Source organism: Abramis brama (genome assembly GCF_963993115.1).
Source record: "Abramis brama genome assembly, chromosome: 21".
NCBI lineage: Eukaryota > Metazoa > Chordata > Actinopteri > Cypriniformes > Leuciscidae > Abramis > Abramis brama.
In genome coordinates, this window is record NC_139983.1 from 25,170,873 (window position 1) to 25,187,213 (window position 16,341).

Consider the following 16,341-nt stretch of genomic DNA (forward strand, 5'->3'; position numbering starts at 1 on the left):
CAAAATCTAGTGCGTCCGTGGCTTAAAAGTTACTGAATGATTTTAAACTAATGCCCATGTGCAGCTGTTTCCTGAAGAGCGACCTGACTATATAAACGCTGTGCACCGACTGGAATAATTAAATTGTAGAATATAATTCTGCTAAATGTTCAGTCCTAACAAAACATTCAATAGCAACATGACATATCAGGGCACTCTTCAATTAATGTCTTAATGAAGTCTCCACTTAAAATAATTGGCTTGGCATGAATCGCTTAGTGCTGATAGCATGAGTCTTTGTCCCAGTTATGATTTCCCTTTTTGTTTTTTGATGAGTGTCAGAGGTCTGTGTGTTAAATAAGATCCTATCATTTGTTCTCTATGGAAAAACCTGTACATATCCCAACTCCGACAGTGTCTCGGAAAAACTACATTGTTATTTTTATGATTATTAATTATATTTTGCCTTTATAGCAGAGTGGAAACAATTGTGACATGACCCAAGCCAGACTTTTCAGCAACAACAACAAAAAAAGTTTGGGGTCTGTAAGATTTTTTTGTGTTTCTGAAGGAAGTCTCTTGTGCTCACCAAGGCTACATTTATTTGATCTAAAATACAGTAAAAAACTTAATATGGTGAAATATTATTACAATTTAAAAGAACTGTTTTCTATTTGAATACATTTTAAAATGTATTTTAATCCAGTGATGGTAAAGCTGAATTTTACTCCAGTCTTTAGTCACACGATCCTTCAGAAATAATCCTAATATGCTGATTTGCTGCTCAAAAAACTTTTCTTACTAATAGCAATGTTGAAAACATTTGTGCTGCCTTAATATTTTTATGAAAACTGTGATTATTTCAATATTCTTTGATGAATAGAAAGTTCAAAAACAGCATTAAGGTGTAATAATTAGTTACATTTATATAGCGCTTTTCTGGGTACTCAAATCGCTTTACATGGAACCACCACCAATGTGCAGCATCCACCTGGATGATGCGATGGCAGCCATATTGCGCCAGAATGCCCACCACACACCAGTGTAGTTACAGGGTCCACCAGCAGGGGCTAACTGGCCCGTTCTAACCAACAAAACCTTGAACCCTAGCAATAGCAAGTAGCAATCATGGGTTAAAGTTGCTCGTCTTTAGCGACTTCATTGGATCTTTAAGTTAAAACACTTCCAAAGACAGTAAAACTACTTTCATACAATATTTTTTGTTGGTGTCCATTTCTTTTGGTCACGTTAACAATCTACAAACTTTTCAGTGGCATGGCTAAGCGTTATTTTACAGCATTATTGTGGCTTTGTACGCATACACTATTCGGAGAATCAAGCAGAATCACTCTTTCTGAGAAAACAGGAAGAACCTCAGGTAGGAAAGAGTCATTTTTATTCTCTCCCGGTCATCAAGGTCATACCTTTTCACTGTTGCTCTCTAAGACAGTAAATGTTTAAGACAAAAAAAAAGAAAAAAAGAATGTGCATCAGAATGTGACAAAAATAATGATAGGATAGAATGTTGAGCAAACATGTTTATCATCCAACGAAAACACCTACAAGAAACCATTATTTATTTGTTTGCTGTAATAGCATAGCTGGGCTAAGCCTGCTAAAGCAAACGGATAGCCTAACAGAAATGTCTCAAGGAAATAGTTTTCAGCAGTTGGACTGAACCTTTCGTGTTGGCAGAATCCCAAGCCTAACTGCTGTTTTTTAATCACAGGGGAGTTTTGTCCTCATTGTCAATGACCTGACAGCACACACCCTGAAACAGCAGCCACATCTCAAGAAAGGATGCAGCTGCTTGTGAAGGAATTGCAGGCTTCACTAAATACAACCCAACCAGTATTTCACAGGAAATCTATCAAGCACAGGACAAACAGAGCTTTACCAGAAGTAGTCGTTCACACTCTAACAACTAAATGATGGTCCAACACTGACCCAAAGATGAATGAGCTGAAAGGATTGGACAAAGAGAAGAGAGTGGTCTGTATTTATCACCAAGGTTCTCACCTTTTGCCGCTATTGTTCCATAGAGACAATGCTGGATCCTGGATCAGTCTAGAACTGCTCCGAATGTTTCCAATGAAGAAAACATGGTTCTAGAAAAATCAGCATGGGCCCCTTAAACCTGCTGGTTCCAGACCAGAATAAAGTAACTTCACAATGACCTAACAAGAGCATAGCAAGGTCAAAATTTGGCTGCTTAGGCCAACAACAAACTACTGGAGATCACTTGGATGAGTGCCTGTGTGAATACAGATTTTATTGGTCATCAATTTTGAAGAGAAATAGTGCAGAAACTGGACAAGGATGAAACTTTCTAGAGTGCATGTGTTGAACGCCTGTGTTCATGAACGCTATCAAATGGAGTATACTTTTAAAGGCTGTGCGTTCGCATCAAAACTGAAGTACACTTTGGGCTTAATGTTGCCTTCACATGCTATTGGAATTATATTAAATACGAGTTTCAGTTAAACATTGGACATGAACGCCCTCTCAAGTCGTATTTACCACTGGGAAGCTTGGGAATTATTTTGATACCCAAGTCCCCGAGTTGGGCGTGCCACAAACTTTTGCGAAGAACGATTGCTGCTGTGACTGGTATTCCTTATTAGTTTTTTTTCCACAACAGCTACATCTCCTTGTCTTATAATAAAGTAATGCATATTTACATATATGAATAATCATTTGAAGTGTATTGTGCAGCGAAAATAGCCTGTATTTGACAGAAATTCCAGAATCGTCAGCAAGCACGGTGAATCTTGCTGTCAATAAATGGGATGTTAAATATCATTTAGGCTTTAATGGAATAGTTCACTTAAAACTGAAAATTCTGTCATTTACTCACCCTCAAGTTGTTTCAAACCTGTATGAATTTCTTTCTTCTGCTAAACACAAAGGAAGAAATTTTGAAGAATGTCAGTTACCAGACAGTTGATGGACCCCATTGACTTCCATACTACGGTTTGAAACAACTTGAGGCTGAGTAAATGATGACAGAATTTTCATTTATAAGTGAACTATTCCTTTAATAAGATTTTCCCAACAACAGGCAAAAATAAACCTGTTTTCCTCAATGATTCCTGTTCTTTCCGACAACAAAGCACTTCAATGCGACAAGCCTGTTATCATAACTTCAGAAGTGGGATAGCACATGAAGGCAGCATTAGTCTCATATTGCATTCAAAAATCTTTTTTTGAATAAATGACTAAAATATTAATTATACAGTAAAAATCTTTGCTATTTTAGATGTTCAAATAGTTCTTCTTGTTGCATTGATTCAACATTTATTTATCCTGGCTGAAATAAAATGATTTTATTCACAAATTTAATGTGTGAATTGATTACTTTTCATTTAAATTATTATTATATACCGTATATAGTATACCGTTTCTTAGACTGTTCTTATTCTTATACCATTATGCCAAAGCCAGCATGTGACAGTAGACAAAGACACTTTCGATGTTAAAGTATGTTCTCAAAACTAAGTCTAGTCAACAAAGACAGCCATGTTGTTTGGTTTGTGTCCACTTTCCTGTAATAACTAGTGATGTATGTCTCGAGACCGGTCTCGAGACCACTTTTACGTGGTCTCGGTCAGAGGCGGACAGAGTACACAGCTTCATTACTTGAGTAAAAGTACAGATACCCCTTGCTAAATTTTACTCAAGTACAAGTAAAAGTACTACAGTCAGATGTCTACTTAAGTAAAAGTACTAAAGTACTTGTTTTTAAAAGTACTTGAGTATCAAGAGTACAAGAGTACATTTTCTAAATATTGCATTACTACTGCCACAGTGCTTACATTGGTAAACACAGCAAACACTTGAAGCGAAAACTATCATTAACTTGTTCAGAAAATTGAAATAGTCTGGCGAGGCCACGGGTTCGGGATGCGATATTTTTTTTCCCAGGATGGTAGGGGAAGACTCATGAATATTCATTAGCGAAGTCATCCCTGATTGGTCTGATGACCTACCCCTAACCCCACCCCTAAACCTACCCGTCACTGGGGTTAAGACCAATCAGGGATGACTTCCCTAATGAATATTCATGAGTATTCCCCTACCTTCCTGGGGAAAAAAAATACTCCCGGGATGGACCTGCTGCGTCTTCATCCATTGTTTTGTCCATGGTTTCGTCTCTTATCTAAATCTGACCATGGAGTTGACTTTGGCGGAAAGCTGAAAAGTTTTTGGCGGTGATTGCTGATAGGCTGTCCCAATCAGTGGCGCCTGCACAATCCAATCACGTTTGAGAGGGAACCAACAAATTGAGAGTTTCCGAGATTTTTCTTTTTTCCTTTTTTTTTTTTTAGAAGAAGTAACGGGTACTCACGGTTATGGATAGAAATGTAGTGGAGTAAAGAGTACAATATTTGCCTCTCAAATGTACTTGAGTAAAGTCATGAGTACTCCCCAAAAATGATACTCGAGTAAAGTACAGATCCCTCAAAATTGTACTTAAGTACTGTACTCAAGTAAATGTACTCCGTTACTGTCCGGCTCTGGTCTCGGTCTTGTCACGGCCTTGACGGTCTTTGGTCTCGGACCTCTCGGTCTTGTCTAGGTCTCGCTGTCTCAGACCAACATAGTGGTCGGGGGATTTAGCAATACAATACTACAATATCCACGACGACACAACGTTCGATAATGCAACATTATTATCCGCAACGCAACGGATTGAAGCGCGCGTCCGAGTGCTGACAGTGCGGCGTGTGCTCGAGCCACACGAGAAAACACTGTATCCGCGGCCACTGATCGCAGCGGCAACGAGCACTTTGATCACTTGGTTTAAAAAACACATATCAGTAACATGATGGGTTTTAACTTCATTCAGGAGTCATTCATTTTGGGTAACTGCACAACTACACAACTGACAGATGACTTTGAGCGCACCGCCAACGGTGTGTGTTGTGTGTGCGTGTAACCATAGCGACAAAACGACCAACTTTCGGATCCCGCACTTAAGCCTATAATTTCGTTTTTAAAAATGTAATTAAGTATTTAAAAGTTGCAGAATGGGTTCATTTGGAGTCTGAGACTCCGAAATCGGCAGAGATAGATTTGCTTAGATGAATTTGTGTCTTTGATATCTGCGTGTGTGTGTGTGTGTGTGTGTGTGTGTGTGTGTGTGTGTGTGTGTGTGTATGTTGTGTTGTTGGTGTTAGACTAAATAAATGGTCTTTTAAATATCATCTGCATATCTCCGTTGTGTTGACTAAACATTAGGCCTAATCCAAGTTTATAATTGTGTATCTTTAATTTGATGTTATACGTTTTCATCTACACATTAATTATAATTTCAATTGGTTAAATATTTCTAATTCTTTAGACAGTTGTTGGAGGAGCAAGATGGTGTTGGAGGTGTTTGATGTTTTGTCAGATGAACCAGTCAGTACCAGTCATGTCAGTCCTCAACAGTACACAAAAGTTAAGGGAGTCTCAATCCTCTAATAGTGCAGTAACAGCCGTCATGCAATTGCTACACATAGTTGATCTCACCCAATCTGCAAAAACATTTACAGTGAGCTCACAGTCACACACATGACATGGTCTGTCTCTGTATTGTTCTGCCTGTGTAGTTGAAGTAATACCATCTAATATGCATTGAATGTAAACTGCGGCTGAACCCTATGCTGCTGTTCTTGAATTCATACAAGTTATTGCTTAGCTTCAACACTAGTCTGTTTTTTTCCCCTCCGGTCTCGACTTGGTCTCGGTCTTGGTCTCGACTTGGTCTTGGTCTTGACTTGGTCTGTCTTGGTCTCGATACCCTCTGGTCTTGGTAGTGTCTTGGTCTCGGTTTAGGCGGTCTTGACTACAAGTCTAGTAATAACAGCCAGTTACGTCATCATACGGCTGCCAAGACTAAAAGAGTTTCACAGACATCCCAGCATAGCACCAGCTCCGGCACCAACCTCATTATAGAGGAAAAGTGGTACTTGTATTTCACTGTGATTAGCTATGATGTGATTTAATGTGGGATATTACATCTTGTTAAATGAAGAGCGTATTTACGTACAATGTGAATGAGTGCTCTTGGAGCAGCTGGGGGAGGAGAAGGTGTGATGGTACGGCCCCAGCTGTAGTGACCTGTCTGTGCTGATCGCCTGCAGCAAGCCTGAGGGCGCTGAACGCCTGAAGGAGGTCCTCAATGAACAACAAGTAAATAAAAGATATGAGGGATGTCAGAGCCACAAAGACCATGGCCATCGGGTGGGAGACTGAGACTCCCCTGTGAGACAAAACAAGCATCTACGACCAAACCAACAACTCTTTGCTTCATAAAGAGACCTTTTTCTTCTCGCCCATCAAGTATAATGCTGGTTTACAGCTGCACTGTGATACTAGGTAACATTCAGGCATAAAACATCACATATTTATCATTAATTATGATCAAAAGCATATCAAAATGACCTTACCAGTCAGCTGAATGTGTGCTAAAAACTGTGGCAAGTGTTTTGGTTAAATGAGGGATAATGTATAGTTAGCTAGTTAAAAATCCAAAAAGAGTGCTCAAGATTCATGGAGATTAAAAAAATATACATATATTTTACAACTTCCTATTCCACAGAAAAACTATTCATTACAATATTAAATTATATATATATATATATATATATATCCATCAAAAGTTTTATGCTTGCCATATACCAACCCAGACTCATTGGCAAAACTGCATTACGTTGCTTCTTGCACGTTTCATGACATTTTTCAAAGTGAAATGTCCAGTGAGCGGTGCTAAAAGCATGCTCAGTCAGATTTATCTGAAACAGATGAGTGTGAATCTGGCGATGTTTTTATTACACTGGTTGTATTGCTGCAGTTCGTAAATTAAAATGTGCAGTGAGTGGCGCTTAAAGGTTAATGCTGATGAATCGTGCTTGAAAATAACATACCACCTACACTAAATCATATTCTAAACCTAACCAACAGGGCCTATAAAAGCAAATGTGAGATAAAAATGCATTTGCTAAAGCAACCATGCCATTTTAGCTCACTTCTACAAGTCTTTCAGCTGTTTTATTGTGATTTGTGTTTGATGGGACTCATAACCAAGCACTCCACATTGCAAGTGCTGTACTGTACCAGGTGAGCTAACAAGCAAGTTTACATCAGAATAGCCATACATACGGAGCTGGTTATGTGATGGAAATGTTGAAATGTTTCAGTTTAAAAGTCATGCACTATTAGTAAAAGTGTTTTGAGGTCATTAAATAGTATTGTGCCAGGAACCGTGCAAAAATAAGTCTTTATTAATCGATAATCTAATCATAATTAATGTAAAAGGGAATACAAGATGTTGGTGTTTTACTGCCACCAGTGTTTAGCTTGCAAAAATGTAGGTAGAGGCATGTTGCAACCAATGAGCTTATGTTGCAACACAAAGTACATTATTATTCATGCATAATTTTATACATTTATACAGAATATTGCCTACAGTTTTGAGTTGCAAAGCAGTGTAAAAGAAACCATAGAGATCCAGTTAGGGGTAATTATAGAAGAAGGAAAAAAAAGAGACCACAACTGACCAATCAGAATCAGGTATTTCAGAGACTCATAATAACAGCCTTTAGTTTGTCATACCAAGATCATTCTCAAAGTGACTGGGGCAGTGGTCACGTTCTTAGCCATGCCTTAGTGTTCAAAAACAACTTAGCGTATGCGCAGTCGTGCCCTATCATCTCTGATCTATACTGCAAAGGAGCGAGGCGTGAGGTTTTGCATTTACTTGGTCCCCCTCCCCCATTAACTTCAGTTAAATAACTGCGTCAGTCCTAGCGCCTTAATTACTCTTGTCCTTTACAAATTAACAAACTCATTTCTTTCCCAGCATAATAACCAGATGCCCCGTAAGAGCTTCTGTCACCTCAATTCGGTTCTAATTATCTCAATTTCCCCGTAAATCATTTTTATAGGGGCAGTAAAGCAGTGTAATGCTGTTGGCAAGCCAAGACAAGGCATTTGATGGAACAAATCATATGAAAGGTGTGTCAGTCCCGGCTCCTGGAAATCAAACTGCTGAATTTTGTTCCAGCTCTAATCAAACACCTGAATGAACTAGTCAAAAATCTTTGGGTTCACTTGAAAATTACAAGCAGGTGTGTTAGAGCAAAGTTGGAACTAAACTGGGTGTGTCGCAATCATCTTTGTCCATATTTGACCCAAATTTGGGTTGAAATTTGTAGTGTGTATAATTATATACGTTTTTTTTTTTTTTTTTTTTTTTAAACATCTATTGCGTGTCATTATTTATGATGGCTCACGTTATTTGTGTTTCATGCTTCAGACTTTCCGTTAAGGGAACAAAGTGGGCACTGATTCTTGCAGGTTTTCACGGTGCACTGTGGGACTTTTTAGGGAGCGAACCTTTCAGTGCACTGGAAGGATTTTGCAATTGAGACATCCCTTAAAATGGCAGAATCCTTGATCAGTGCCCAGACTACTGAACTAGGGAGCTGATTGAGACTGTAAAGCCAAAAGTATGGTCTTATTGGGATTATTATCCACTGCTCTACCATTGGAGAAAGCATAACGGCCAACTTTGGATCACCTGTGACTTGATAACCAATCACATTACAGCTATGAGGTTATTGCATTTCTGTCAGAGCGACATTCAGTTACTGTTTGCAGATACTATAGAAATGGATGAGTAGTGCCGTAAACTGAATCCTACCAGTCATAAAATTGTCTATTACAAAACAGCATTTCTTTTATTGTAAACTCTAAAAATAGATCAATCCAAAGCAAATGTTTAATCATTTACGTTATCAGTACAGTCCGCTAATGTCCATGTATTCCAACCCGTGTGCAGGCAGATTTGTGTGTCTGCGCGGACTTGTGTGATCTGCACATTCACGAAAGGACCACAAAGTAGTGCGCATGCACCAAATGCGTCCATCCGCTAGACAGAGTGGAATGCAGAACAAGAGTATGGGCCTACACTCTGGAGGAGAGGACTGCCATAAGCTGATCATTCATTTTGTTGATTTTAGAAAATAAGTGACATTTATTGAGAAAAACATTGGGAATTGTGTACTACTGTATGACTGTTTGTATTACTTACCTGGGTAGTTGCAAGGGTGCTAAGGCATTCCTAGGTGGTTGCTAGACAGTTGAAAGTGTGTTCTTGGTGGTTGCTATGCGGTTGTCAAAGCGCTTTAATGCTTTTTTAAGTCAATTTCAAGTTTTTAAGAGCCCACTTAATATTGGAAAAATGATAGACTGGTAAAAAAAAAAAAAAAAAAAATCTACAATAATAAAAAATGACCAATTTATGTATAATTTATATAACATTTAGTCAGAATACCAGCAAAAAAATATAACATATCTTTCTTGGTCTGCTAGATATAGAAAATTGGATTAAAAATATACAGTGCATTCAGCAAGTAAAGTATTCCATCCCCAACATTGCCTTGCAATACAATTCATGAAGAGCATGAAATAAAGTTCCTTCTTTCACCACAGGGAGGTTTCCTGCACTCAACTTAGACTGGGATCCTTCTCGCTATCACTGTAGTAAGTTGTTTCAGTCTCCAGAACATGTAAAACCATACAGATCCAATACTCATGAATGCTTGGTCATGTCTGTGTGTTTATCCATGTGTCCATGTAAACGTAGCAGTGTTAACACAAAAACTTGTATTTGGCCCTAGAATGTATTTGGACACTTCACTCTTAAAAATATATAAATGTTATTAAAAAAAAATCAAAAAAAAAAAAAATATTCACAAGCACAGTACTTTTGAAGCTTCACACTGTGTGCCTTAAGTGTCTTAAAACTTCTTGTGGCCCCTGCACATGCATACTTGCATTTTGGAATTAAAATATACTCTAACCTACAGTAGAACTACAGACTACTTGGAAAAGGGTCAAATTATATTCAGTGTATTGACATCTTTGCATGTCTACCAAATTAAGTTCTGCTTCTTTTACCTTAAATTACTTAATTAGTCTGTTTTGCATGAGTGAACGTAAAATCAATAACAGAGTGACAAAGCAAATATAATTGTGTCTGGGTCACTGAGCTGCCCATGTGTACAGGTTGGGGGTTCTTGGACGGAAAAAGGATGAAGACTGCAAATATGAAAATAATAACCATTTGATCAAGCTTATTACGAAAGAGTGCACTGTTTACGTTCATGGAGGGGCCTTCTGTTGTAATTATTAACCTTCTCTCTCTCTCTCTCTCTCTCTCTCTCTCTCTCTCTCTCTCTCTCTCTCAAGACCTTGGGTTGCAGCTCTTCAGCCCCAATTCTCTCTGGTGACCATTTGAACTAATTACAATGGCTTCTTCAGTAAGCATCTCTAAGACATGCTAAGGAGGATCCTCTCCCAGCCCGCAGCACGATGCTCTCTTCCATTCAAATGCTTCAAATGCTTTCTGCAAGTAATTGTCTGTCCTTAGCAATCCCCTAATGACATTAAAAGTCTCATTATATGCCATCTCGAAGGGGCTTTTAGCTGGAAAATCTTAAGCAACAGACAGCTTAGCTCCAGGGCTTTGAATAAGATCCTTATGTGAATCAAGTGTCATTTACTAATCCAAACTGTAATCTCAAATAAGTATTCTCACATTCCACGCTGGTATTTCCTCATTTCCTTTGTAGGAATTACAAGTTTTGATTGTTCTTGTGTCCTTCTGAGTACACTTTTTTTTCTTAAAACAACTTCAAAACACAACTTAACTTGTATTCATAAAGAATTTATTTATTTTCTAAGAAGCTTTATGAAAACTTTCCAGAACACATTCTAATACAGTATATACAATAATTTCCAAAAGATATTAATATGTATATACTGTATTTACTTCATAAACTGAACCTGGGTAAATATATATTTAACAGACAAAATCAACATTTCCAGCTGTGTTAAAAAAAGGCCACTTTCACAGAAATTGGCCCAAAATAGAAATGCTTTCAATCATAGTTGAGTTTCACCTCAAGCATGAATATACTGTATGTTTTTTACCTGGATTTTTATCTGCATGTGTTTCCTTCCTCCGTTTGTATGCAACATCCAAAAATTCAGAATGGATGGAAACCTTTAATAAATGCATCTCAATTTATATAAAGATAATCTACCTCCATTGAAATTACACCATGTTGTGCATTCATTTTTTTCTCAAATGAATTGTCCACTGTTCTCTATAACTAACTGCGTGTAAGGACAGTCCTTCAGATTGTAAACAAACTTGTGTCTAATGTTTCCTGCCAAATCGTAACATTCAAAATATGCGAGAGATTCTTTCTAATTTAGGAAGACTCCGAATGACAAGCATTCATGCTGACTTTGAGTGGAATGCTGTTATTAATGAAATCTTTGTTTTTAGTTATAGATTTTTGGTCATATATTTTGAAGGCCACGTCCAGACTTCTTAGCCTGCAAGAGCACATCTGACATTGCATGCTTACCTTGACAGGCTTTTCTTAAAAACGTCTTGCCTTTATGACTAATCTATTTTCCATTACATTTCTGAACCGTGACAGTTCTTCACCATTCACCCAAATGTGACTGTCCTCGTTTACTATGTCATGTCTGTGTCTACAGAACAGCTTCTTGGTTCAATGACAAAGGTCAAATCATGTGGTCTATGTGATCAGTAAAACTTAACCCTTCTGTGCCAACGTTGTTCTGTCAGTCCAATTTGTCAATCCCAGATGTCCATCAAGTGTCTATCGCTTTTATTTGTGCTGACAACCTCCTAAAAATTAATAAATTATGAACCAAAAAAAAAAAAACCTCTAGACATCTCAAGCTTTTGAGCTTTCAGCAGATTAATTCAGATTTGTCTAATCCGTATCTACCTTCTTTTCCACCAGCAGATCAGTCAGATTGACACAATATAATGCACTCCCAGACCTCCCATAGTTTAAGCACACTAAATAGCCGAAGATACCTTCCAATAACAGATTATCTGTCTATCCAGGGCCTTAGTACCCTCTTATTGTACATATTAGCGTTTAGCATGTATTTTAACAGATAATGGAGCCAAGGACTGTCCTCCCCCACATGATGGAGATAAAAAGAAATGAAGCTGAACTCAGTAAGAGGGCACTGCCGAAGGAGGCCTTTCACATGCAAACATTTGTATTAGTTTTGACCTTAAATTATGCAAAATGTCCCAATGCCTGTAAGAGGAGATTTATATATCGCCCTTTTTTTAATCGATACAGTACATCATATACTTTAGAACAGTATACAGTGGCCTCAAAAAGTCCTTGGACTTTTAATAAGAATACTTATTATGGAAATAATATACTTTATAATGAATGCTTAAAGAAATAACAAAGAATATGTTTCAATGCCATTGCGGTGTTCTCTTCAATTTAAGATTCTATGAAGCCTTTAGCCACTGCTTACAACATGCTGGATCCTTCACTGGAAAGCGAAAGTAACTCACTCACGCTAAACGTTTAGTCTTTGAATTCTTGCACCCAGGAACAATACAAATCGACACAATGACACCATTGTGACTAAAAGTTTGCTAAGAAGTATTTCCTACTAAAGCAAGGCGGTATTTGACTCTGGTAAGCGCATCCATAGCAAACTGGTGGGAGTGGCCTTGGGCGGCAACATGCCTAGTGCATTATGGGTGTTAAAGTTTTCCTACCTATTTGGCAAAAGGAAAGACACTTTGTAGTCAACATTTCAAATTGGATGACCACGAACATAGTGCTATAAACGGAGGGGGGAAACTGGTAGAAACTGCCGTTCTGTCAGTTACGCCCAACTTCACAAAGCAAAACGCTGTTGCGTACAAAGCAATAAAACTGTTGCCATATTGTTCCATATTTACCAAAATGCTGTTTAAATAGTAGACCTAGAACAATACAATTTTCAATGATAAACCTACCCTTAGAATTACTGTTCTGTTAATAACCCTCTGTTGATCCGACTGTCCGTGGGCGGGGATACAAAGATGCAGAAGTATAATCTGTGGTTTTGATGAAAGCCTGCAATTTAGTACATTTAAAATATATTAACTTGAAATGTAATATTGAATAACACACTATAGTTAAAATTATAATCAAGTACTTTAAATGTGCCTTAGTATGTTAGTCAACACATCATAAGAAGTGTACTTCTAAAGCAATTATTAAAACATAATACTAATAATTATATATAATAGCCTAATAATGATAACGCACTTCAAAGTAAAACTTTTAATGCAACATTACTGCATATGTATTATACTTTTTTTTAAAGTTTTTTAAGAAACTTTAAGTACACTTTAGTTTTTAGTTTTTTTAAATATAGTAAAATTTAAGGTTCACAAGTGCTCATTCAATACAACTAAGGGACAGCTCACTCAAAAATGATAATTAATTTTCAATTAATCTTTGATGTGTGACTTTCTTCAATAATAATTGTGTTAATTACAGTGACAATGAATTAAGAACTCACTATGAGTATAGCCTATTAATATATTAACAATGTAGAGACTACAATTTATTAACCATGAATTAACTATAAACTAATAGTTTGTTAATGATTTATAAATACTTTATAACTTCTTAAAGTGTTATAATGTTTAGTTTTGCTTTTGAAAGGTCCAGTGTTGTTTTATTATAGAGACAAAATTGTATTGTATGTACTGGTCATATCCGGTTGTGTGGCTATGAAAGAGATTACAGTACATTAGTCTTATATTTTCAGGATTGAGTTAATATCTCTAGTGAGAGATAAAGTGTACAGTAAGTGAATGTTTGGCTTGTCACTCTTCAAAGGGATGTTCCTTTCACAGCTGAGAGCATTTTGTATGTATTTTAACCAAGTGTCTTCATCACTTATATTAAACTGTGATGAGAGACATTGCAGAGACCAAATTCAGATCGCAGCTTCTCTTCTCCTTCACTTCACTCTCCCATGGAAATTCTTAAGAAAATCTATACTTGTTTTGGAGAGGAAGGGAAGTAGATAAAATCTTCATTGACAACTAAATGACATTGTGTGTCCCTCGATAAGAGATTGCATCTGAGTGATCTAATCGTTTGAAATTCACTGTTGTTAATTATGGGCAAATAGAACAGAGAGACGTAGGCATGGTATGAAGTAACAAAAAGGTCTTGTTATTGGCCTTTGTTTGAGTAATTTACGGATATTGATCTACAATGACGTCTGCTGGCCAACTTGGACTGCAATTTATCTATGAGTGGATGTTATGGTTCCCTCATCAAGCCATATAAAAAGACACAATTACGGTCCATGCATTCATAAACTACAATAAATACACGTGAATTTTGTATTCATGTTATGCAACTGGAATCATCCTGTTTCAATGCGATCAAACCATTGACCACCATGGAAAATGGAAAGCCCCATTTGATGATGATGATATAATATTACATTAATTGCACATTTGTCAAGCAGTTAATTGACAATAATTAATACTGAGACTGATTTGGGTTTTTTGATTTTGGCATTTTTACATTAGGTAAATTAACTGTAAAAATAACTGTGCATTACTGCTGTAACAAATTAGGCTGAATTAGCATTTGCCTCAAATTAGATATTGTTAATGCTTTCACTCAAAGATTCTACCAATCCTTATGTCGTTCCAAACCATATGACTTTCTCCCTAAATTCAATCTGATCATCATATAAAGCGATCGTGTCTCTTCAGAAAATTTGGACTAAACCGCTTTATTCATATGGATTCATTTTACAATCTCCTTATGAACATTTTGAAGCGTCAAATTGGTCATTGCATGGACTGTCAGATGAGGGACAGAAAGCTCTCGGATTTCATCAAAAAGATCTTCATTTGTGTTCCGAAGATAAACGAATATGTTACGGGTTTGGAACGACATGAGGGTGATTAAATGATGACATAATTTTCATTTTGGGGTGAACAATCCCTTTAAATGTTTGTTTTTACCTCATGCAAAATTGCAACTTCAAATTATACTGCACAAGTCTATTTTATTGTCATTTTTGTCACCATTCACTTTATTGATATGGAATAGAGAGGCATGAACAGCCTGAAGATCAACCGTTGTGTTTCACTGAAGTCATACAGGTTTGGAATGAGAGTAAATGATGAACATTTTACATTTTTGGTGAACTATCCCTTTAACAGAAAACTCAAAAACATGAACATCAGAGAAAAATGCTGAAGTACCTTTACTAACTCAATAATTATATGAATCCTTTGTTAAATTTAATGCAGTGTTTCTTTATCCTCAGCATTTAAAAGATACAAACTACCTCAATCACTTTTTGGCATCACAAAAAAGAAAGCGAGATGCAAAAACAAGGTGCCAAATGTTGGAATATTAGATAATTTCCTCTCTTCCATCCTAAAAGCACTTGAAAAACTGATCTTTTTTTTCCCGACGGAACACACTTATAAGCGTGGCCATGGTTTATAGCAGTGAGGGGAAAAAAAAAAATGATGGAAGGGAAAAAAGGAATAGAAAAATGGAACAATCTGTGTTTAAGTAAATAATTGAATAAACTCAATTTGGGAAAGTTGGCAAACTGGGTCTAGGTAATGTTTTCACCCTGGTGCTGAAATAGTTTGAGACTGCATCGCACAACATCAGCCTCATCTTGTCAGCTCTGGAGAGCCCTTGAGCATGTTATTAGCTTGGTGTTCGCCTTGCCATTTTCCACCCGAGGCAGATGGGTAATTACCGAACTAATACTCTGATTGAGAGGAATCAGATGCAGTGGCTCACCCAATTAGATGATACATTAGCTTTCTTTCTTTGTAAGCAGCTAATGTGTGAAGCAAAGTGGCATTTCCAAGGGGGTCAGAGTCTCAAACAAGCGGTGAGTTGCAGATTGCGGCGCTCCTCTCTTTCTCGCCCTCTCTCGGTCTTACTTTCTCTTTCCCTCTCTAACTCTCTCTCTCTCTCTCCCTGCCTTTCTCTCTAATGGACTAATAGAGTGAAGTCTTCATCACCCGAAAAGCACACAGAATGCAAATCAGGCCCCCCACTCCCAAACAAAAGGAGGCAGAGGATATTCATGTCTGATGTGTCAGCTACAACATCAATTACACTGGAATACACTGGAGCTAATGAGAGAGACACTATAATTTTAATAATTGTATTCTTTTGTCAAACACATTGCGGTGCTTGTTGTTTTGGACAGTTGAAGACTTCACTCTATTTTTGATCAAGAAAAAAAAAAGTTAGGCGAGTAAAAAAAACAAACATCTGATTTTTCTGTATCATTTCACAAAGTGTCAGACGAGCTCAATACGCACTTTAAAAACAGAATGTGACGAGTATGTAAAAGCCTCAAAATCTCCAGTCACTCATACAATATGCTGCAAACACATGTGGCACTTTTATGTCCAAAATATTCTCATAACCCTGTTGTAGCAGGAGTTATTAGTGT